Raw genomic sequence first — 9,569 nt, forward strand, 5'->3', positions numbered from 1 at the left:
ATATCGATATTCTTCTAAGAAAGACAAAACATCACTTGTACTTTCTTAAATATTCATGTTTCAGGTTTATTAATTTTTTGGATTGATCGACAACACTATAGGTCAATAATAAAATTAACAATCAAAACTACAAATAATTGTGCGCACAGTTTATAAGATCACAGTCAGTTCAGTAGGAGTCCAGAAGTTGAGAAACCCTATGAATCTCCACGTTTAGTTGGTCCCAGTTGGACATTGATTAAGGTTGGCCACCTATCGATTAAAACCAATCTCAACTAAGATAAATGGAAGACACACAGCATTCGTAAAATTACATACTGTATGTTTTATTACTCAGTAACATTTTTGGCATTCTTTTACCCTCTCTATGGTCATTGAGTCTTTTCTGAGTGACTTTACACCAGCATTTCACTTGGATTCATTAGGCCCATCAGAGGAGATGATTCTGGGGTTTTCCTTCCATTTATAAAGAATTTATGGACCTCTATTTTTATATTTGAATTTTAATCTTTGTTATCATTGTATACACTTAATAAGATGGAATTGGTTATTTAGGAAGCATTCTGTAGAAAATAGACCCTAGTGACAAAGTCATCTCTATATAGGGTTGTCTTCCAGCTGGTGGACCTGCTGCACTAGACGTGGTGGAACAGTTGGACTTTCTAACATATAGTTTATAACAATAGTATTCAAAAAGTACTAAATCACAGGAGGTAAACAGACAGATAGTTTCCTTAGAATGATCTTTATCTTGTAGGCGTATGATCAATGATCACTTAAGCAGTCCACCAGTGTATTGATTTTGTGACACAGGATAACATCCTACACTGAAAGAACAATCACAGAAGAAAGGAGAGATAACGTCTTGGACTTTACCATTTAGATAAAGGAATCAATATCCCTTATCCAGAAGCAGAGATAAAGTGTTTCCATGTTCTGTCTGATGGAACCAATTAATGTCACAATTGTTCTACTTAGCTGTAATTAATCTATGTGTGAACCTATTAGATAAGCAGTGAGGGTGCGCATACTGTACTAGACACATTTATATTCCATTTGTTCACCTTGACATCCTTTGATCTTGATTAAAAATATTCTCTCATTTTGTGTATACAGCTACTGTGTAGACCTATGTGTTTTCCATGGTTAAATACCATAACCAAGAGCAGTGTGTAGCCTATACACTGGTCTAGAGTAAGCTGGCGCAACTAATCCAAAATATCTTTGCGCCAGTGGCAGGTCCATTCTCCCACGTGGAGTCATCCTCATGGCTGACTCGTTCTTTTGGTTTCTTTAAGTCGAAGAGCTCAACTGATCTGCCCTAATCTCAACCATACGGAATATTGTTGGGATGAATAGAATAACGTAATACTACCTCAGAGTATCAGGTTCAAAAATTCAAAAGATAGCCTTACTAGAGGAGATGATGTTCCCCAAAATTTGGAAAACCTGGTCACTTTCTACTAAAAACAAATCACCACAAATGTCCACACGCCGTGTGTTGTATCACATCTCATTTCTATTTCCTTCAGCTGAACTGCAATACCAGACACAACCTGTGGTCATTTGTGTCACTGTTGTTTTGAAGAAAGCAGCCACATGCTCCAAATCCTGGGCAAACTATGTATTCCATATAAATGACCATTGTTTGGTCATGGAAGATTCTCAGCATGTCATATATGGATGTGATGTTTTTGGAGGTATATACAGTATATAGTGAATTAGCAAGAAAATGAAGATTCTTGAAGACATCTAAGTAATGGAAATGTGGTTTCCTAAGACGTGGATTTTGACTTGAGTGGGAGTTAAATCTACAGCTGTACTTTGGTCATGGCCGAATTGCATCACAGGGCGTGGGGAAGTTTCTCTTTATGTTGTAAATAGCTATGGTTTACCATTTATAGGTTCTTCCTAAGGACACACCACAGATAGGGAGGACGTGAGCGCACTTCATCTGAATTTGTGCAAATTTCCTCTTCTTGCTTGAGCTGATAAATCTGTAACCATACGTAATCCTAGTCCTCCTTTCTAGTAACAGTCGTTTATATATTATAATCCACCCCACCCTATTCAAAGTCAATTTAGTCATTTCTCATATTTGTCTTTGAGAAACCTGGGTGGCAACCTATTCAGCTGCCATTACAGCTTTCTGCAGGGGTTGCAGCAGCTTTCCCAGACTCCCGAATATAAACAGCCCATGTGTAGTATACGGCAATTGCTTTCCTTGATTGGCTTTAGAGAAGTTACGGGGGCTGGATCGGCATTTCTTGTCATTTATGTTTCATCTACATAACCCAAAAGATAGGTGGCCATGATGGCTGGTATCCAGCACTGAAGGGCTATTCCTAGACATTTATGGCGTATCCTATGTCCCTAGGTCCCACCTCTGTGTGGAGAATTAACTTTACCTGATTCCTTAGGTGGTCTACAGCTGTGGTACCCAACAGCAGACTGAGCCAACAACTCTGACTCCCACCGACTTCTTTGGAGAAAGTTGCACACATATAGGACTGCCTCTTCAGTCCAACTAGTGCATCATACATACATGTACAATGGTGGACATACCAGTTAGGCAACCTGTGTAGCCGCAAAGGGGTCCAAGAGATAAAGGGGCCCTGTCCCACCTCCTAACAGTAAGCAGTTTTTGTGACAGACACAAAGGGGTCTATTTAATGTTCTTGCACTGGGGGCTCCTTCAGTTTGTGCCCATATCTAATATATAAAGCTCAATGTGTGTGTGTGTGTGTATGTCGGGGATTGGCATCTGCACCGTCGCAGCTACAGCCACAAAATTTGGCAGTCACATGTCTGGACCCCGAGAGCGTCATAGGCTATGTTGTGAGGTGAAATTTTAACCCCGTGCGTTCCAATTCATCAAACAATTTTGCCTATTATTCTTATCATTTCTATGGTGTTATCGTCCTTCTGTAAAGCTGGAAATAACACAATTTATTACCGTGCCAATACAGACCACCCTCTGACACAGACTGCAGGGGGAGCCCAGTATCACACAGGATAGGATTAGATACACGGCTCAGCAGTCAGTATCACACAGGATAGGATTAGATACACAGCTCAGCACTCAGTATCACGCAGAATAGTATTAGATACATGGCTCAGCAGACAGTATCACACAGAATAGGATTAGATACACGTCTCAGCAGTCAGTATCACACAGGATAGGATTAGATACACTGCTCAGCAGTCAGTATCATACAGGATAGGATTAGATACACAGCTCAGCAGTCAGTATCATACAGGATAGGATTAGATACACAGCTCAGCAGTCAGTATCACACAGGATAGGATTAGATACACAGCTCAGCAGTCAGGATCACACAGGATAGGATTAGATACACGGCTCAGCAGTCAGGATCACACAGGATAGGATTAGATACATGGCTGAGCAGTCAGTAACACACATGATAGGATTAGGTACACGGCTCAGCAGTCAGTATCACACAGGATAGGGTTAGATAAACGGCTCAGCAGACAGTATCACACAGGATAGGATTAGGTACATGGCTCAGCAGTCAGTATCACACAGGATAGGGTTAGATAAACGGCTCAGCAGACGGTATCACACAGGATAGGATTAGATACACTGCTCAGCAGTCAGTATCACACAGGAGAGGATTAGATACACTGCTCAGCAGTCAGTATCACACAGGATAGGATTAGATACACAGCTCAGCAGTCTGTATCACACAGGATAGGAATAGATACATGGCTCAGCAGACAGTATCACACAGAATAGGATTAGGTACATGGCTCAGCAGATGGTATCACACAGGATAGGATTAGATACACTGCTCAGCAGTCAGTATCAAGCAGGATAGGATTAGATACATGGCTTAGCAGTCAATAACACACAATAGGATTAGATACACAGCTCAGCAGAAAGTATCACACAGGAGAGGATTAGGTACACAGCTCAGGAGACATTATCACACACGATAGGGTTAGATACACAGATACACGTGTTGTTTATTAAAAGGCTCTTGAATGAGTTGAAAATAAAATACTATCAATACTTGGGTAATCGATTAGTTAATTTGTGTTGCAAATCTGTAGTGTTGAATATATGATGTGAAATGTTTTTATGTGCAATATAATCATTATAATTTGTTAGAACTAACCACAGTTGGTTACTATGCCCAGGCAACGCCGGGCTCTTCAGCTAGTATAAATATATATTTTAAAACAGAATAGTGCAGCAAAAAAGTGTACAAATTCTTGCGGTTGGCAGCACACTTCAAACGCTGCCAACCTATGACAGTTGCATAGGCGAGCACCATACAGTATATACTGTAATTGGGGTGAAAACTGCAAAATAACTGATGCACAAAAGTGAAAGATGGAAGTTTTACATTTCAGGAAAATTATGTATGACATCAAAGTTTCCCAGATGTAGCAAAGCTAGGTAGGCTAGGGTTAAATCCTAGCACAGCAAGTCTTAATTAGATGCACTTGACTAACTTTGACTACGAACTAAGGCCTGTGTTCGCTATGGGTGTCAGTCTGCTGGATGTTGAGCAGAGTTGGAAAGTTGAGTGTGCTGCTGGTGAGTGACCAGCCAAGATGTGAGCTACAGCTGGAAAAGAGACATGCCAGTGTCTCTCTCTGAGTAGAGGCTGCATGGGTAATGTAGCAAAACTGAGTAGATTTTTTGTTGGAGCTGCAGATAACCACGTGTAAGCTGCTGCCTGTTCAGTGTGACCTGCACATTGAGTTGAACACTTATGTTTGATGCTGGAAGCTGCTGGAGCTCAGGCTGAAGGTGATATTGAGACATGTAAAGATCTTACCTAGAGATGGGCGGACACCTGGATGTTCAGGTCAGGCCTAACTGTTAAAAAAAAGTTTGAGTTGGGTACCAGAACAGTACCCGGACCCGGACCTCATTCACTTGGCAAACACTGCTTCTAATCGGCGATAAAATCATTACCACTGGTCAGACAGCCACAATTCCCAAACTATCAAATGCAGGGGTGGACACGCCGCCAGTTCAACCGGTGCAACAGCACAGGGGCCCAGAGGTGGAAGGGGGCCCCTGCAGTTAGGAGCGTACTGCCCATAGTGGCATAGAGTATGCAGCCGCTATGAGGCCAGAGTCAAGATTGCGGACGGCGGGAGTGTAAGGGGCCTGGTAATATGCAGAATTGGCCCCTCTCACTTCCTACTGTAATCATGTGAACACCCAGAGCTGGGGAGAGAGCGGCGCTGGAGAGCAGGAGTTCAAAAAGGGGTGTGTCATGCAGGGAGAGACGCTGGCCAATGAACGCTTTCCTCACCAGACTGAGGAGAGCGCTCACTGGCTGTCCTCTGTCCTTCTGCATGGCATGTCCCAAAGGTTAGTAATCACCGGTTGTCAGGGGCCTGGACCGCACAGCACACAGGGGACTGCAGTGGAGGAAGAGCAGGACTTACAGAGTGTACTGTATTCTGCTTCCTCCACTGTGCCATTCCAGGCAGGCTGCAGCATCTAGGAGTACAGGTCAGGTGAAGAGGCTCACTGCAGGGGACATCTCACAGAGAGGAGGTCGGGGGAGGGGAGCTCAATGCACTGGAGAGCTCTGCAGCAGCAGGGAGCTGAAATCCTCTGAGCTCTGTGTCCCCATCCCCCACAGTGGGCCCTGCAGTCCTCTCCAGGCTCCTGCTTATCTCTGCACTATGTGGCCAACCGCCAAGGCTCATCTGAACAGAGCACCTGAGGTCATAGGTTACTATGTGTGTGTTTGTATATTTTCATATGTATGTGTTTACAGTATATGTATGTGTGTGTGAATGTATATGTGTATAGCTGTGTAGGTATGTATAATATATGTGCATGTTTGCGTTTATTTCTGCCATGCACTCTGGTTCCTGATCCTTGTGGGTCGTCTTTTTAACTTTGTTGAAGAAATAAAGAAAAGCATCATTTTACTCCAATCCTGGCTTGCTGAGTTCTTGCTGGATTTCCTTTTTGTTCTCCTATTGAAGGATTTACTCCTAATCCAGTCCGTGCAGGAACTTGATTACCAGGTGGGAAAGACCCATGAGTCTCATTGCTGGAGCTGGACACTGACATACATACTCTAATATATGTGCATGTATCTATGTATGTACAGTATATGTGTGTATGTGTTGTCTATGTGAATGTATGTAAGCGTGTGTATGTTTGGTATATATGTATGTATATGTGTATGCTATATGTGTTTATAAGTGTGTGTCTATGTAGGGTGTGGGTGTGTACAGTATATGTATGTGTATCTGTGTGTATGTACGGTGTATGTGAGTATGTATCTATGGTATGTGTATCTGTGTGTAGTTACAATATATCTGTGTGTATGTATGGTATATGTATGTTTATGTATGTACTGTATATATGTGTTTATCTGTGTGTATGTTATGTGTGTGTATGCATGTATGTCAGGTTCCCAGCATCATGTTCCCACATGCTTTATGCATCCATTAGCCCTCTGTGTCTGTACTGTTACACACTTAACATTATGGCTGGTCCATACAATCAGGGCAACTGTTACCACCCACCTTTCGTGTCTACCTCTTTCCTCATAGACTGTAAGCTTGCGAGCAGGGCCCTCACTCCTCTTGGTATTTGTTATAATCTACTGTATGTGATTATTGTTATGCTGTAATGTCTATTGTCTGTACAAATCCCCTCTGAAATGTAAAGTGCTGCGGAATATGTCGGCGCTATAAAAATAAAATTTATTATTATTATTAGTATGTCTGTGTATGTACGGTATACGTATGTACGGTATATGTATGCATGGTGTATGTGTGTATGTATGTACAATATGTGTATCTGTGTGTATGTATCTATGGCATGTGTGTATGTACGCTATATCTGTGTATGCATATACAGTATGTACTGTATATAAGTGTTTATCTGTGTATATATACTGTATGTTATGTGTATGTGTGTTGTGATTTCATTCTCTGGTTCACCAGTTGTGAGTTCTCCTTCCAGACTCCCTCTGGTGGTAACAGGAGGTAGTGAGGCTGATTTGATTGGTGGAGATCTGCCACCTGAGAATGAGGATGACGATTGGACCTCAGGAGTCTCAGATTGGATTTAAGACAGCCGACGCCCTATTCAGTTACTGGTGATTCCTTCTGGCTTGTCAGCTCTTGGTTTTTAGCTCTGTTCCAGTCATCTAAAGCTAAGTTTTTTTTCTGTTAATTAATGGGTCACCGAGGAGAAAAAAGGAAAACAAGCTAAGTCACAGAAAACCCAGAGAGGTTGGTAACTATGCAGATTGCAGATCCCTGATCCTACCACACAACTAGCAGCAGCCGTGGAGCGTACCTACGATGTTCCTAGACGCTTCGTCACAGCCGGAGGACTAAATAAGCCTGAAACATGAAAAGGGGAAAACTAACTGCCCCAGAGCAGACCCCAAAGGAATAGATAGCCCCCACACATGTATTGACGGTGAAACAAGATGAAGGCACAAACACAGGCAGGAAAATAGGCTGAGCAAACGATGGGGCCCAAACTAACTAGAGAGGAAAGGAAAGGAAAGACACTCTCTGCAACCTGCAAAAAACCCTACAAAAATAATGTCCAACACTTCTGATAGCAAAATTAACCCTGAAGTCTCTAGACTTCTCCCACTATATCAGCACTCTGAAATATTCTGAGACAGAGCAAAAAGAGACCAAACTAGTAAGGGACAAAATGCAAATTGGCAAAATACTGATAAATAAGAGTGGAAATTCAGCACAGCCCTAAGCCGGGGCTGGCTGACCACACCAAAAAACTGAATAGACCAACAAAATCATGTGTGAACATTAGCAGAAAAACTTAGCTTTAGATGACTGGAACAGAGCTGAAAACCAAGAGCTGACAAGCCAGAAGGAATCACCAGCAACTGAATAGGGAGTCGGCTGTCTTAAATCCAATCTGAGACTCCTGAGGTCCAATCGTCATCCTCATTCTCAGGTGGCAGATCTCCACCGATCAAATCAGCCTCACTACCTCCTGTTACCACCAGAGGGAGTCTGGAAGGAGAACTCACAACTAGTGAACCAGAGAATGAACTCACAACAGTACCCCCCCTTGAGTAGGGGTCACCGAACCCTCATCCATGCCACCAGGCCGATCAGGATGGGCCCGGTGAAAAGCACGAACCAATCTATTGGCATGAATATCGGAGGCAGAGACCCAAGAATTATCCTCCTGACCATAACCCTTCCATTTGACCAAATACTGGAGTCTCCGTCTAACCAATCGAGAATCCAATATTTTCTCTACCTCATATTCCACATTGCCTTCAACGAACACAGGGTCAGGAGGTGCTGCCATAGGAACCACTGGCTCAACAAACCTCTTCAACAGAGATTTGTGAAATACGTTATGGATCTTGAACGTAACTGGAATAGCCAATCGAAACAAAACAGGATTAAGAATTTCCAAAATCTTATAAGGACCAATAAATCTTGGCTTAAATTTAGGAGATGCAACCTTCATAGGAATATTCTTAGACGACAACCAAACCATATCACCCACTTTAAACCGGGGACCAATGGTCCTATGACGGTTGGAAAATCGCTGGGCCTTTTCCTGAGAGAGTGACAACTTATCCACCACTTGGTCCCATATCTGCTGCATTCTCTTAACCACAGTGTCCACACCTGAGCAGGACAAAGATTCCACTTGCCCTGAAGAGAATCGAGGATGAAACCCAAAATTACAGAAAAAGGGTGACATCAAAGTGGCAGAACTAGCTCTATTGTTCAGTGCGAATTCGGCCAAGGGCAAAAATGAGACCCAATCATCCTGATCAGCAGATATAAAACATCTTAAATAAGACTCCAAGGTCTGGTTTGTTCTCTCAGTCTGTCCATTGGTCTGGGGATGAAACGCGGAGGAGAAGGATAACTGAATTCCCAGATTGGAACAAAAGGCTTTCCAGAATCTGGAAACAAACTGGACTCCTCTGTCAGACACAATGTTCTCAGGAATCCCATGTAACCAAACCACCTGTTGTAAAAACAAGGGCACCAACTCAGCAGAAGATGGCAACTTTGGGAGTGGTACAAGATGGACCATCTTCGAAAATCTATCACAAATAACCCAGATAACAGTCATTCTCTGAGAGACAGGAAGATCAGAAATAAAATCCATTGAGATATGGGTCCATGGCCTCTTGGGCACCGGCAAGGGCATCAGCAACCCACTAGAACGAGAACAGGGTTTAGACCGAGAACAAGTCCCACAGGACTGTACAAAATTCCTGACGTCACGGGATAAGGCAGGCCACCAAAAGGACCGACTCACCAAATCTCTGGTACCAAAAATACCTGGATGACCAGCCAATGCGGAGCAATGAATTTCAGACATCACTCTCTTTCTCCACTGGTCAGGAACATACAATTTTCCCATAGGGCAACGCTCAGGTTTATCCTCCTGAAATTCCTCCAGGGCACGTCTCAAATCGGGCGAAATGGCAGAAAGAACTACCCCGTCACCTAGGATGGTAGTAGGCTCGGTCACATTAAGAGAATCGGCAAAGAAACTCCTAGAAAGGTCGTCTGCCTTAACATTCTTAGTGCCCGGAAGA

The sequence above is a fragment of the Dendrobates tinctorius genome, unplaced genomic scaffold, assembly GCF_039654945.1.
Source record: "Dendrobates tinctorius isolate UK_male_01 unplaced genomic scaffold, ASM3965494v1 ptg000021l, whole genome shotgun sequence".
Taxonomy (NCBI): Eukaryota; Metazoa; Chordata; class Amphibia; order Anura; family Dendrobatidae; genus Dendrobates; species Dendrobates tinctorius.